At 50.7% G+C, this 16,412-nt stretch overlaps 1 pseudogene; it reads left to right on the plus strand.

Annotated features, from left to right (window-relative positions):
• Window positions 1-11,552: 11,552 nt before the first annotated feature.
• Window positions 11,553-15,862, plus strand: LOC149361033 (uncharacterized; annotated as a pseudogene).
• Window positions 15,863-16,412: the final 550 nt, after the last annotated feature.

Below are 16,412 nucleotides of genomic sequence, written 5' to 3' on the forward strand. Positions count from 1 at the left end.
CCACCGCAGTACACCGGATAGGAGGGTGCCAGAGGGGGCGGGAGATAGAGAGAGACAAGCTGATCAAAAACATCGGAGGGAGTTCCTTGAGTGAGGGCTTTAGCTAGAGTGGGGGCAAGGGCAGGCTTGGTGCCAAGGAGGGATTTGAAGAGACCATGTGGATCGCGAGTGCAATGCAGAGTCAAGACGATCACAAAGAGCACTCCAACGAGAGTGCTCGAGTGAGGCGCAGTGGGCGACGATCTCGGCCCGCAGAGCAGTGATCCGGGAAGAAAGTTGGGCATTGTGGGGTTGGCAGCGCAAGGAGCGTTGAAGACGTTTACGGCGACGCCATAAATGGAGTAGGTGAGGATCTGGGTGACAAGAGCGAACACGACGGCTACTGGACGTGAGCGCTGCAGTGATGCGCGACGTCCAGTCGTCGTAGAATTGAAAGGAGTCAGAGGCGAGATTAGCGCGGAAGGCGTGCCAGTCAGTATGAGTGACCGGATGACATCGAGGGATGTGGGAAAGAGAGGTAGAAATGAGGACAAGATAGTGGTCACTGAGAAGAGTTTCGGCTGTCACTTGCCAGTGAAATGAAAGTGAACCCCGAGAGAAAGTGAGATCGGGTGTCGTGGGGCGCTGTGAGGCAGTGCCCGCTCGAGTAGGAGAGCCAGGAGTATTGTGAAGGGTGAGGTGGCGTTCCTGGGCCAGACAGTGGAGGAGGCGGCCGGGTTTGAGGGTAGCCCCAGAGTGTGTCAGGGGCATTAAAGTCACCACCAAAGAGATGGGAGTTAGAAGGAAGAGAGTGAAGGAACTTGCCCAGGGCGGAAAATAAAGAGGAGGTAACAGGGGGGTTGTAGAAAGACAAAAGGGCGAGTGAGACGCGGGAAGAAGGGTGGTAATAGACCACACTAACTAAATATTTAAGAAGGACGGAGGGGATATCAAGTGGCTCCACGAGCACGTCGCTACGTACATAAATAGACGCAAGTGGTGTGGCCGGAGTGGCATGGTAGGCGCGGTAGCCTGGGACAGTGCGGGCGGTCCGGTTCTCCTGGAGAAGGAGAAAATGGGGCAGGGAGGGGCGGGCGACTAGATACTGGTGGAGGGAGGGTCTTATTATGGCACAGATTTCGGCAGTTCCACTGCACAATCTCCAGGTCCTCGCCAAAAGCCATTATGAGAGTGTAGAGGTAGAACTTCGTGAGGGTACGCGTTCCTTCTTTTTTGGCCGGGGGCAGTGACTCATGCAGGGATTGGAGCGTAGAAGTGAAGGATTCTAATTGTTTGGATTGTGCTTGGAGGGTGGTAAGAATCTGCAGAACCGATGTCTCTAGCTGAAACAAGCGAGTGTGGTGTGCCTGTGTGGTGGTTTCGAGAAGATCAGCCAAAGGGGCGACCTGGGCGGTGGAGGAGGGAGTGGTGAGTGTGGCAAGGTGCTCATTTAGCTTGGTAAGCTGGGAGGTAAGAGAGGAGGTGGTTGTCTGGAGGGTTTGGGTCAAGGCGTGGATCTGTTGTTGTAGGTCGTAGGAAATGCGCTGTTGCTCTCGCTGCTGGCGTTCTAGCATAGCGAGCCGGAGGTCGAAGGAGCGGCTCTCGTCAGTCAGGGATGGAGAGGGTGGTGCAGTGGAAGAGACGCTGGAAAGGGACGCTCGAACCGAGGAGCCTTTAACTTTGGCGGCGTAGGAGCCTGGTGGTGACGTGACCGGAGCTGGCGGAGGTTCATGATTATAGGAGGAGGAGGGGGTGGGTTGCGTGGCCCGGCGCAAAGCTAGGCGTCGTAGGTACGCAGCTTTGGCACACTCGCGTTGTTTACCGAGGAGAAAGGGGCAAGTGGGGTCGAGGGAGGGGTGGGTGTTTACCTGGCAATGAACGCACCAGGGCTGGGCACATACATGAGCGGAAGGGTCGGCGGGTAGACGAGCAGCACAGCGACGGCACTTTGCCGGAACGCTGTGCTGTGGACACTGGTGGGCGCGGTGTCCAAGAGCGAGACAACGGGTGCAGGTGGGAGGCTTAGGCTTATGGGGACGGCACCGGAAGGCAACGCGTTTGAAATACACAAAGTGGGGGATTACGGTTCCAGCGAAAGTTATGAGCACCGATTGAGTGGTGCCCATCATACGAGCCGCAAGAATATCGGTTTTGAATGATTCGATATCATGCATGAGGTCATCAGGGGTGAAGTTGCCACCGACGTTATGGATGACGCCGAGGCATGAGATGGGAGGATTAGGGGCATATGTTTTAATGGTGATAGGCTTACCGTGAAGCTGAATATGCGTGATAGAAAGCAGGAGGTGGGCGGTGAGAGGGGAATGAGTTTTTAAAAAGACGAGACTTTGGGCTGGCTTGGCCTGAAGGGTAATCTCCGCACTGCTCTCGGAGGACAGTTGTGCAGCGGAGACGACTGCGGCGAGCACGTCGTAGAGCGGTATCTTGGGGTTGAGGGTGCCAGGGGGAAGCTGGATGGCAACTGTGATGAGCTCGGTGCGGGGCCGGGTGGCGGAGGCAGGCTTACGGCAGGCACCGATGGTGGTCCAGCCGACCTCAGGGACCGGAATGAGATGGCCGTCGACCGGGAACGCCGTAAGGTCCATGTCTGCAGTGTCGTCAGCCTGGGCCGCAATCTGCGACGCAGGTACCAAGGTGCTGGACTTGCTGTCAGCGGGAAGTGTGGTCCGAGTAGGTGCGGCGGCACTGGCGGCGGCGACGAACGCAGTCGATTGCGATGCGTCTGTGGGCCCGAAGCTCTTGGCTTCCCTTAATGCGTGGAGTTGGCCAGCAGTGGACGCCGCGGCGGTGACGAACGCTGCCGGCTGCGTTGCGGCTGTCGATTCGGAGCTCCCAGCGTCGGTGAACGCGACGGGAAGGGGCGCGGTGGTGTGGCCGGTGTTGAACGCAGCCGGTTGAGACATGGCTGTAAGCGTAGTTGGAGTAAGCCCCGCGGCGGCCGCGTCGGAAGAAGTTGACACCGGCGAGGTATGGGTGGGTCTCGGCTTCAGGGGCTTGTTGAGACGCTGCATGCCAGAGGTGCAGGCGCGGCGCGTTAGGGTTAGTGAGGCGCCGCGCCGCAGCAGATTTTTGGAGGCGCTTGGAGCGCCAGCTCGACAGCGGGCCGTGATGCCAATGGCGTCCACGTGGTGCGGATGTCTTCCTGACGTGATGGAGTGTAAATCCAGGGGCGGGCAAGGCCCTGGACCAGGCCAGGGGCAGGTGAAAAACGGAGCACGATAGTCAGCCAGCTAACCAGGGCGGCGCCACCTAGCGGATCTCTTTTCGTTACCATGTACAGTTTAAATTCGATTTCCCTATGATGGATGCGAATTAGATGGAGCTGCACTGATTTGTGTAACGTTTGTTGTACTTTCCTTCCTGTGCATGCAGTGTACATGTGATGCAAGAACAACGAAGTAGCGGGCAGAGGCCAGGTCAATAGACACCCAGCCCTGTTTTTTTCTTTTTGCCCTTCCAAAGGCGAAGAGATAGTGGTGAAGAGGGCTATAGTAGGATACAACTTAAAAAAACAGCAGTTGCTATCTCTGGGCCGAGATCCACGGCGTCTTGTATTAGTTCGCTGGCCAGTCGCAGCAGTAAATGAAATCAGCTTTTTAATGTTTGACAATATCAAACAACCCGCATATCAAAATTCTAGAGCTCATAATTTTTTTCTTGTGATAAGCTTCTTGTTTAGGTAACAAGAAACGTTTAAGTAGTTGACTACTTTTTTGTCGTGGAGGAATTCTGTGCACGGGGGCTGCATGTGGGCGGAGCTTCACTGCAGACTCAAGTTGTATCCGACTATAGTACTGACTGGCCCAATTCTGCACTTTAAGGTCCCTTCAGAGTTTGTTTCAATCCCTCTCAATTTTGTTTGGATGGTCACAAATGTATGTTTTTTCTTCATTGACGAAATTTATGAAGACACAGGTGTCAGCCACCTCTCTTGAAAACACCACATCAAAAACTGTGTCATGTGACAGGGAGCACTCCCTAATATGTGGAGGAACTTCCAGGTAGTCATAAACGATCACAGGCCTGCAGAGAAGAATGCAGCGGTTCACTGCCTTCAAGAACAGTGTTTTCTCAATGCGTTTGTAGTCACCACTGTCCGTCCGCAGAGAAGTCGTGTCTCATTTTGATGGTCTCTCGTATGCAGTGCTGTGATATATCCGTTTGCCCTTTATGAACCGCTCATATTCCATGCCGCGTGTCGCAGAAACTCCAGAGCAAAGCTCAATTTTGTCTTGCTCAGAGGTGCCCAGGGCTGTGTCTTTGCCTTTTCCTAAGAGACAAAGGTCATGCACACGCAAGGAACTTTTTACAAGTGTGTAGCCTATCAAGCCCTTGCAGACCTGCTTTTCTTCTTCTGTAAGAAGGTCGCCCTCAATAAGCCGGTGGAGCTTCTGTAGCATCATCACTCTTTCAGTAATTTGCTGCGATAGACCATTTGCTGCAGACACGAGCCGCACAATGCTTTCATTTCCATCCTCAAATACGAAGGCTGAATAAGCGCAAAGGGGCCCAAGTGAAAGGGCGCAGTTTCCAAGGTGTTGCAAGACATGAGCGTTGAACGTCATGAATGCCATCCCATACAGTGTCTGGCAGCGGAAAACAAAGGTGTTCAGAAGAGTCTCTGAAATGGAAAGCAATAAATTCCTTTAAGTGACCCTAAGAACTAATTTTAAATAATTCCACAGAATAAATTTCGAACTATTAAATAGTGACCTTTTTATTTGCTATTACTCATATCGATCCAGTGTTAGACAATGCAAGTATTCTTACAAATTATGTCCCAACATGTGATAAGGCAGTTAGAACTTATGAACCAATGATAGTGTCATCACATCACATATACACTCTACCACACTGCAATGCAAAGATTAATTTTTGTTACAAAATGCGAATTTTGCTGCTAAGTTTGAGGGGTTGGAGTTCATGGTTTAAAATGACAAAAAAAAAAAGAATGATAAACATAGGCTGAATTCATTTTTTGAAATTTGGCTTATTCAAAAAATAATATAGCATCCTTCAGATGTATGCTTTAGCTTGCTGGCTGTTTATACGAGTTCCAATCAGTCACAGCATAGAACTAATAAAATGCGGAAACCAGGAGAGCAGTACAACAGTGGGATTATTGGAGTAAGTAGAGCAGTTGTGTGTTTTGAGGTATTGATCATCTACTTAAGACAATTGAACACCGAGTGTACACCGAGAGGCTCCGTTAACTTGTTGAGCTTCATCTTGTAGGATAGCACACTCCGACCACAGCCTGTCATCTCTTTAGCTATTACTTGGTTAAGGAGTTTTTGCACGCTTGTTTCGCACGGTGACATGTGGAACTGTAACAAGCCCCTTTAAACTCAAAACAAAGCACAAGTGTCACGAAATAGTGTGATGTTCTGGCTTCTACAAAGGTTCAGGGGAACTTCTATCGATGTCGTCATCATGCGAACTTTGTGGTTGGAGACTAGTCTGGCTTCGGAACTTTGGCTGTAGTTACATATTTCTTCCCATTCCAAAACTTAGTTCTTATGAAGTGTTTTCTGCTTTCACAAATCGTTCCATGATTGAATAAGTGAGGGCTGTCCCAGTCACAAGCAGCAAATGTTCTATGATTTATCCGCCACCAGATAAAGCTATTCCGACATGAAGGTTACAAGACAGAAAGGCCCAGTTCTACTTGCCTAAGTGGGGCAAGTATATGTGTGTGTTGCTCCTCTGATGTTTTCACTTGTTTTTTTTTCCGTTTATTTGGGTTTTTGCACAACCAAGGTTTTATAAATGAACTTCTATTTATGTCTTTCTCTTATGCCTTCATCGCTTAACTTCCGCGCTGTTACTGTATTTTTACGGCAGTAGTATTTCAAATTGCAATCACTTCTACAAACACACCCATTTCTGCATTAGTTACTTGTACATGCATAAACTGCTCTTGGTAAAAAACAAGCCAAGACAAACTACATGTGACCTTTGAGTGTGCACAGGGATGCCGCATAAATCATAAAAAATGTTACTTTTTCCACCAGAGATAATATTTGCGAAAAATGAAAAATGAAAATTACACTCTGCAATAACCACTGAAAAATTCTGCCAAATTCCGCATAAAATATAAATTAAAAAATTCGAGCCCTGGCTACAAGACTCTAGCACCTGCCATGCAGAATTAACTAGTATTCTTGGTAAATGCAGAAAATTACCTGCTCTAGGAATTTCAGTTGGGGACAGCTCCTCACGAAGGAGAATGTGGATGGCTTCTGAAAGTTTTGCCAGATGCTTCCAGTACTCCGGTCGAAGGATGCCTTCAAGGCATGGGAGAGCATAAAACAAAAGCCACTGCCTTCATTCAGAGGCTTTCCAATAGCCTCGTTCTCTGAGTGGTCTTGGTAACCTTGTGATGCAACGGGGAGGCTTTATTGCAAGAAGCCGTGTGTAAATGCGTGCCACAGTTGAAGGTGCACCTGTGAAAAACATTCATAATGGTGATTAAGCCTCTTTCATGAGCTCAAACAAATGAATGATACATACAATATTAATTATGCAAGATCAAAACAAATAAGCTGCAAGAAAAAGGTGCCGTTCAGTCAGCTTGAAATCTATGTCAACTTAGGACAGAAAATGGCAACGTCACTTTACGCAATTACTATGGAAACTATAACACAAAAATCAACCTTATCAGCAAAAATCACAGCAATAATTGTGAACTGTAAATAATATAACAACCGCATACTCTCTTAATGACATAACAGTTGAGTCAACTTCCACTTAAAAGTATCTAGGAGTTCACTTTCAATCAGACTTAACCTGGAGCTATCATATTAACTTGATTCTAGCAGCTGCTAACCATTCTCTTGGCCTTTTAAAACGTAACCTTGACATGCTCCTGCGCATGTGCGTAAACTTGCTTATATTACATTAATTCGACCTAAACTGAGTACGCTTCCGCCATATGGAACCCAGATCAAGTACTTAGTTCACCGCGTCCCCTTCTTTCGTCGGTTTCGATGACAACTGAAGCTCCCTACGTGCTCGTTGACGTCGCCCTGCTTGATCGGCACGTAGCGGCCTTGGTCGACACCGGAGCGGCTGTTAATGTGCTCGACAAATCGCTTATTGTCAACATGCCCCACCTGCTTCTTCCAGCCGCCAAAACCCGGCTCGTAGCTTTTAACGGCGCCCCGGTGGAGCAAGTCGGACGTGTTACCGTCAACCTGACAGCGCTCGGAAAGACCATCTCCACCGAGTTTGTTGTCGCGGACAGCCCTATTTGGCCAGTGGTCCTCGGGTGCGGGTGGTGCCAGCAAGCCGGAGTCGTTCTCAATTTTACCACCACAGAACCACGTGCGAGCCAAACTCTGTGTGGGCCGGGTTGGGTTAGCTGGATTTCCAGCCTCGGTGTCACCCTGTGGCAGTCCCTGGTGTCGGCGACCAAGCGTGCTTCAGGATCTGTGCGCTACCTCAGAACGAAGTGGCCACGTCGTGTCAAGCCAGTCGACGTCACTACCGTGACTGTGGCGACCGCAGTGACTCTGCCACCGGGTGCGGCAACTTGGGTGTATGCCAAGTCCGACATTCCGATCACAGCGGATGTGATTTTCGAACCTACCCGGTGTTCGGCTCCAGCCCGAGAGATGATCTCCCCTCGAAGCCTTCTGTCTGTGCTCAATGGAGAGGCCCACGTGTTAATGCTTAATATCAGCCGCGCACCGCTCGTGCTGACTCCCGGCACGCAATTGGGTGCAGCGTCAGTCTTGGACTCAGCATCACCGGTTGCGTCTTTGCAGCATGAAAAACCATCTCACCACACTCCAGCGCCGGCGGTCCTATCATGGGACGCATTTAACTTTGGGCCCAACCTGACCTGCGCGGAGCTCGCCTCTCTGAAGGCCTTGCTGCTCGAGCATCGCAGTTGCCTTGCTCTAAGCGCCGGTGAACTCGGGTGCACTTCCTGGGCCCAACACCGGATCAACACCGAAAACCGTGGGCCTATTCATCACCAACCTCGCCGTGTAGCGCCAGCTGAACGGAGAGTCATCCAGCAGCACGTGTGCGACATGCTTGACCAGGGAATCATCGCCCCTTCTTGTAGCCCTTGGTCCTCCCCTGTCGTCCTTGTGCGCAAGAAGGATGGAACACTCCGCTTCTGCGTTGATTACCGCAAGTTGAACGCTATCACTCGTCTCGACGTGTACCCGCTACCCCGCCTCGACGATGCACTTGACCGCCTGAAGGGGGCCCGTTATTTTTCCACCTTAGATCTGCTCTCAGGCTACTGGCAGGTGCCCGTTCACCCCGATGATGTGGAAAAGACAGCATTCGTGACTCCCGACGGCCTCTACCAATTCAACCGTATGCACTTCGGTCTCTCAAATGCTCCAGCCACCTTTCAGCGCCTCATGGACCGCGTCTTAGGCCATATGAAGTGGACTATGGCGCTGGTCTACCTGGACGACGTCATTGTCTATGCGGCCACGTTTGATGAACACCAAAGGCGACTCAAACTCGTCCTCGAAGCCCTTGCCTCTGCTGGGCTTCGCTTAAAACCAAAGATATCTTTCTTCGGTTTCGCAGAGGTCACGTACTTGGGTCACGTTGTGAGCCGGCATGGCATCCGTCCCGACCCGGAGAAGCTAAAAGCGCTTACGGCTTACGAAGCTCCCACCACTGCCAAGGAGCTCAAAAGTTTCCTCGGATTTGCTTCATACTCCCGTCGTTTTATACCCAACTTTGCCAAGCGAAGCGCTCCGTTGACCGCCCTACTGAAGAATGCAGCGTGGAGTTGGACACCGGCCCAACAGCTCGCGTTCCTTGACGTCAAGCACGCGCTCCTCGAGCCTCCTACGTTGGCCCATTACAACGAATCGGCCCCCATCATCCTCCACACGGATGCCAGCCAAGATGGTCTCGGCGCTGTCCTTCTTCAGGAAGACGAGTCTGGTGACCATAAAGTCCTAGCTTATGCCAGCCGCCAGCTTTCCGACGTTGAGCGCCGCCGCCACTCTTCAGAACTCGAGTGCCTCGCCGTTGTCTGGGCCGTCGAGAAGTTCTGTCCCTACTTGTACGGTCGTCACTTTACCATCGTCACGGACAATAGCGCTCTGACTTGGCTGCAGTGTGCCAAACACTTAAATGACAAGATTGCACGCTGGTCCCTGCAACTTCAAGAGTATGATTTCACCATAGTGCATCGGCGCGGCTCTGCACATCAGGATGCCGATTTCCTTTCTCGCCACCCTTGTTCCGTGACGGCTTTGACGGACCTCAGGACTGCGCAAGCGCAAGATCCCGACGTTGCTGCCATAATCCACTCCCTTGGCACCGCCGTCGGCGCAGGTCTCCGCAAACTGCGCCGGGCCTATAAAATGAAGGATAACCTCTTGTGTCATGTGAAGTGGTCCCGTGGTCGACCACCCGTGTGGTTGCCAGTGGTGCCGGCAACACTGCGGTCGCAAATCTTGCGCGGCCTACACGACGCTCCCACGGCTGGTCACCTTGGTCGCAGCAAAACCTACGCACGAGTGTCGGAGCGCGTCAAGGAACACGTGGCGTCCTGCCAGACGTGCCAGTTCAGGAAGTCATCCACACGAGTAACCAAGCCACCCCCGCAGGCGTTTTCGCCGCCGAGTTCACCTTTCGAACTGGTTGGACTGGATCATTTGGGCCCGTTCCCGAAGACACGCGCCGGCAACCGGTATATTCTGGTTGCGGTCGACTACTTCTCCAAGTGGGTCGAAGCACTGCCCGTTCCCGACACGTCGTCCGCTCATGCCGTCTTGTTTGTGGAACAACCTCTTGTTCTTCGGCATGGTGTGCCACAACGCCTCATCACGGACCGCGGGAGCTGCTTTATGTCCCAAGAATTTGAGCGTGCCCTCCGCTCCTTCGGCATTGCGCATTCCACTACATCCGTCAATCATCCCCAGTGCAAAGGCCTCGTGGAGCGTGTCAACCGCACCCTTACGGATATACTCGCCTCCTACGTCGCTCCGTACCACACAAACTGGGATCGTTTTGTTTCTACTGCAGCTTTTGCACTCAACACTGCGGCTCAAGAAACAACGCATGTCACGCCGTTCTCAGTCGTCTATGGCAGAACGCCCTCCATTCCTCTCGACGCGCAGTTGGGCCTTCGCCATCCTACTGCGTCACCGACTGACTGCGCCCAACGACTTCGGTCCGCCCGCCTCGACGCTCAGCGCAACCTTCTCACGGCTCATGCGCGTGCGCAAGTGGCCAATGCTGCAGCACCACCACTTCCCTCCTTCCGGTCCGGTGACTTGGTCCTCGTTCGCCGCACCATCCGCGCGACTTGCCGTGCCGCGAAGCTCTTGCCCCGATACCGCGGCCCTTACCGTGTCGTTGCACGGCTCGGCCCCGTTACGTACCGCCTAGAAGACCTCCCAGAGCTTCGACCACGCGGTGTGCACCACATTTTTCCCGAACATGTCTCCAACATGAAGCGCTATGTCTCCGGCACCCACCGTGATCCCGACTTGGCTCCCACGTCCTCCCTAGTGCCGCCCTCCCGTACCAGCACCAGGCCTCCCTACCGGCATGCAGCCCCATAAGTGGAGCGCTGTGCCGCGAACGCAATCCCAAGTCCCGCGGTGTGCCCGTCCCGACTGGGCACATCGAAGCCAGACATCGTTTGGTGTCAGAGGACACTGTCATCACAACGTGACGATGCCTCCTGCGCACCAAGCTGCGCCGGTGCGAAGAACCTCAGCCCGGGCTCATCGGGACGAGTTCGATGCCGCCTGCAAAGGGAAGCACGCGCTAGGGGGCACCAGCGGTGTCTTCCCCCTCTTATCTTCCCCCTCTCCCCCCCCCCCCCGGTGGAAAGATGTAACGGCATACGACCTCCGCTAACCAAGAGCGCGCTGCGGTATGTAAATAAAGAAGAGGCGCGGGGCGAGCGCGAGGGGAGAGCGCGCGGCGCTAGCGCGAGAGGTGGAGAACGAGAGAGAACCGCCGCGGCCAGTTGTGTCTGAGCCTCCTGTGTCTGAGTCTCTGTGCCTTTCTCTGCGCGGGCCCGCCGTCCCGTAACAATATATAGTACTTTCGTGCACGTGGAGTGACCAGCGAAGCTATTTGTGCCGCCGCCGGTTTGAAATTCGGGCCCGGCGCAGCCGCATTTATTTTATTTCTGCAGGTCCACCTGACTTCAGGCACTCAGACAACGGTTTTTTTTCGAGATCAGAAGCCAAGATTCTCCTGCAGGCGTCGGGATCAGGCGTCGAAAAGCACGCTAATAGCAAGCGAGCTAATAGCAAGCGAGGTAAAATATATTCCCATCAAACAACAGCAGCACAAATATTCACAGTGCAGCGCCATCTCTTCCGTTCCTAAAACCACGGCCCACATTTCCACTGCTTCCTGTTCTGTTTCGATGCTGGGGCACCCAAAAACCGACTTGTTACGGTGATGCAAAGAGAATCCGGAACCAACTCTGTTTCGGTTTCAGTTTTGCCTACGCTGCTTTATCGTTTTCCCGCCTTTCATATTCAGTACGATTGGTCGTGCTGTATCGTCTGACCTTCGTGTGCATTGCATGCCGTGGTTAGACAATGTCGGAGACTCGGCCCACAAAGCGACGCAAGCAGTATTCGGATCGCGACAAATACTTCGAGGTACCAGCAACAAGCTTCAGCAGGCGACAGCAGGCACTCGCCGCTTATGCTGCTATGTGTTCGACCGCGTCAACAGCAGAAGCAAGTCGCTCTGAAAAAGCTGATCTCCCGGAAACCGAAGAGAGTGGCGCGCAATTGTCATTTCCAGAAGAAGACGACTCTAATGACTGCGACAGTGTAACTGAAGCAACTGGATCCGATTCGGATACCGAGGACAGTGGCGTCCAACAGCCATCTGTTGCAGAGGATGGTGAAGACAGCTGGAAAGGCTGTGATTCTGCATCCAGCTGAGCAGATTTCTGGACTGATGGTGCTTCATCGGACGGCCGCTCCAGCAACGGCGACGGCCCGGAGGATGCATACCTCGAGAACGAAGACAGCTATGCGCCTCCTTTCGCTTACTACGGTGATCAAAAATTGCCCCACTCCCAATTTACGAAAGCTGGCGCAGTTGCAGCCGCCATGACATATGCCATTGCTCATGGCCTTACATGGACAGCCCTAGGCAACCTCAGTAAATTGATTAACTTTCTTTTCGGCTCTAATGTCTTGCCAAAGACTGGGTACTTGTTTCCGAAACTGTGGGCAAAAGAAACAGTACAAGTGCTACAGTACCCCTATGTCTGTGACACATGCAACATAGTAATGGCGTCAAATGACAATTCAGCAAAATGCCCGGTGTTTAAGTGCACAGAGAGCCTGAAGGCTTTGAGAGAACGGGGTTTATTTTTTATCATAACGAATATGCAGAAGCAGCTCAGCTTTTTAATTGAGCAGACAAAAGATGAACTGGAAGCAAATCTGACAAAACTGCGACAGCCTGCACCATCAAATAACATCGAACCAGCGATCATCACTGTCATCACAAATGCTGGTTGTTATGGCAGACTGCAAAAGTCATGAAATCTGGGAAGAGATGACTTAACATTAACCATAAACACTGACGGGAGTCCAGAGTTCAAGTCATCCAAAACATCTGTGTGGCCGCTTCAGTTTATAGTTAATGAGCTTCCTCGAGACTTGCGGTTCAAGCATTCAATCCTTGCTGGACTTTGGTTTGGCAAGTCGCATCCAAACATTAAAACTTTCCTTAGCAAGTTTGCTTGCGAAGTGAACAGTGTAAAGCCAGTGAACTGGACATGCAAGTTGAAACACACATCCAAGCCCTACGTGCTTTGCTGCTCGGTAGATGCACCGGCTAGGGCATCTGTACTAAACATGACGATATTCAATGGCTACTTTGGCTGCCCATTGTGCCTTATTGGAGGTGTGAACGTTGAAGGTAAGCAAAATCTTTCAGTCCTGCCAAAAATTCATAGCTCTCTAATAAACTAGTTTTGTGTAGAGAGGTGATGTAAAGCATGGGGAGGGCAGGGAGCAAATGTTGGTTTACCGCACGATCTCTCACTCACTTCTAGGGAGCATGCGGTATGTGACCACGGAACCAGTCGAAGCATGGACATCAAAAATGCTGGCCTCAGATATAAAGCTGGCAGTTTGCTTCAAGGATAACGTCAACGGTGCAAAAGCTGCATTACTCTGCATTACTCGGCCTGAAAGGTATGAAAGCTGGTTTCGGTCAAACATTTTGTCGAACAATGTTAATTGGTTACAGTAGATATTCGTTAATTCGAGACCTTCTTTGGAAATGCGTATAATTCGACATGCCGGCTCAGTCCAGGCCAATTAACTTATGCTCACTAATTCGCGCATCGGTTAATTTGAACGGGCTCCCGGGGGAGGCGGCGTGACTGGCGTGGCAAGAGATGCTCGAATGATGAAAACTTAAAGTTACGTGCTGCGGAGTCGCTCGCGCACCCCTGTCGAGCGCGCAATAGCGGGACAACGAACGGACGACCGACCGCTTCAGTTTCAGTTTCGTTTGTGTGTGTGTGTGTGCGTGTGCGTGCGTGCGTGTGTGTGTGTGCGTGTGCGTGTGCGTGCGTGCGTGTGTGTGTGTGTGTGCGCGCGCGCGTGCGCTTTCCGTTAGCTTGCAGCAGCGGCGGCTGGGCATCAGTCAGCCAACGTAACCCAGCTTACCATCGTTTCAGAAGCTGGATGGCGCGTAGCTGGGGTTTTCTTACCCCCCACCACCTTTTTTTTTCGCCGAATCCGCGCCGCTGAGCCGTTTCGTTCGCTTCCGTCTGCTGGCTCAGCGCCTCCGTAGCGCCGCCACACCAGCCACACCTGCACATACGCTCCCCTCATGACACCGTATGCCTCGCGCCGCACTCAAATATTTGGCATGTACCTTGAACGGGGCGTACCGTACGAGATTTGGAATCTTGGATCCCACGTACGCCACCTGGGCGCCCCTCTTTTTCCTGCCACCGTCTCACCGTACACGCCCGGTATTCGCGCTAGCCTTCGACGACAGTGCGTGGAACGCACATATGAAATAGTGGTTTAATAATTACAAAACAATACAAAAAGGAAGAAAAGGATGTTGCCGGCCACGACAGTTGCTATTTTGTTCAGCACCCGAGCTGCGGCTGGCGGAAATAAAACCCACAGGTAGACCTATAGGATGCAGGAGGGAGAGGATCGATGAAATTGACCTATGCGTACAGCCGCCGTGGTGGCTCAGAGGTTAAGGCGCTCGTCTACCGAGCCAGAGTACCCGGGTTCGAACCCGACCGCGGCGGCCGCGTTTCGATGGACGCGGATTGCAAAAGGCGCCCGTGTGGTGTGCGATATGCGATGTAATGCTGTCCATTTGGAACACTATTACAATTGCCACTAGCTGGAACTCAGTTGGTGCATTTGGAAATCTAGTTGGTTGCAACTCTTCCTTTTATTTGAGTAGTGAGTACTCGAGCAGTACTTTGCAGACCAAGGAAAAGAATTATAGAGCAAGCACTGACTGTCACGAACAGTGCTTGCGTTCAGGCACCACTGCTTAGGTGCACAAAAAACAAGAGCACTTCTACTGGGCCCTTAACAAAGCAGCTGTGCTGAAATCTTAATTTGTTCTGCAGAGCACTTTCAGAAAGGTGTGTCTGTCTGTGCATTCCGCTTCAGAGGTGCACATTCATTCCTTCTTAATTTGAACACTTTGGTTCCTTACCGAAATAGTCCGTAAAGAGTGTCGTCAGTAATAACGAATTAAGAAAAATTACAGTTTGCTTCTGTGCATAGTGGAAGCTGGGTAATCTTGGAACTTCCAAGTGCATTATTGTGGTCGGCTTTACCTTTGAAATAACACAGTACAGGTTGAAGCGCATATAAATTGCCTAGAGACCCATATGAGGCACACATTGGCGCCTCATGGTAAGATGAAGTTTTTCCTACAATGACTGTTTACATCCCAAAAGCTCTACTCAGTTGACTGACAGCTGCTGAATTTTGTTTTCAATATAGCACAGGCTACTAGGAGATAATTTTTTTACACACGAATTCAAGCAACGCGGCAAATGTCAAGGTTTGTCGACTGGGCTCCTCGGCACTGTAAAGCATGAAACCACATACACAGACAAAAACGGCATCACTACGGCATTTACACCTGCGCACTGCTTTCCCGGGTGTTCTGCACTCAAAATACAAGCAGAAAAACATCTTTTAGGGGCATTTGGAAGTTTGTTTTCATCACTGTGCATATCAACGGAACAAAAATAGATGGGCCCCAGTGTGCTCCAGGCATTGTCTCTTTGTCGATTGCCCTGACAGTCTTACAGTGATTTTCCATATTATTGAGTCATAAATGCATTAAAAATGTTTGGTCCATAGATAAATTGTCTATTATTCAAATTGTGCATATAAATAGGGGTCATACCAACGGGGCATAACTGTATATACTTTTGCCAGGCTGTGATTAAGGAAAGTAGAGTGACCTACAATAAGGCGTTGGACCTAAATGAATGGGGCCAAAGCACGCATATATCATCATGGCAGGCAGTAGCCTTGAAAACATTCTTTTAGGGGAGAAGTCATACTACTACGCGTTGAACTTCATGCATTATCATATGATGTCATTTGCCCCAGAGAACAACATTGTCAGCTGTAGCACACCAGAGGTGGCAGTTTGAGCTCTGTTACAAAATAGCTGCATACTCCTGGCTGTTTATGGTCCCGGTTTTTATTGTGGGGCAACGCAATAGTTGTGTTTTACTGTTACAAACTGTCTTTACTAATGCTTTGCATGCTATGCTTTTTGTTTAGGCCTGGACCTCGTCAGTGGTCAGAGCGTTGAGTACATGCACTGTGTTCTCGAGGGGGTCAAAAAGCAACTGACCGAAACTATCCTGTAATCTTCGAACTCTGACCAGCGCTTCTATATTGGTAATGTATCATTATCACTTAATGTACATAGCTCATTTAGGTGTTATTTATGTGAGAGCATGTAAGTTTAAATATATCATTACACTGAATTTTGATTAAGAATAGGCCTGTGAGTACATAATTTCGTCACTATAATATTTATTTATTTATTTCAAGATACCCCTAAAGGCCCTCTTCACGAGGGTATTACATAGGGGGTGGTGAAACTTTCAACTTCAATACATAGAAGGAACATTAACATGAGTAACAGGGCAAAAAAGGAAGCAAGAAAAGAGCGATAACTGGTAGTCAGCAAGAATCGAAATGTGGCGGAACAACAAGACACAAAATAAACAAAATAAAAAACAAGAAAAGAAAACACAAAGATAAAAACAACGAAATAAACAGAACGAAAAGCAAAACTCCAACACATTGCGGTGAGCAGAACAGAACTAGAAGAAAACTAAACATCGCTTTGATCTTTTAAAAGTTCATGAAATGATGTCGCATTCGTTTCTGTTGCGATTGTGTAAGGCAGCC

The sequence above is a fragment of the Amblyomma mixtum genome, chromosome 2, assembly GCF_055824585.1.
Source record: "Amblyomma mixtum isolate Tamu chromosome 2, ASM5582458v1, whole genome shotgun sequence".
Taxonomy (NCBI): Eukaryota; Metazoa; Arthropoda; class Arachnida; order Ixodida; family Ixodidae; genus Amblyomma; species Amblyomma mixtum.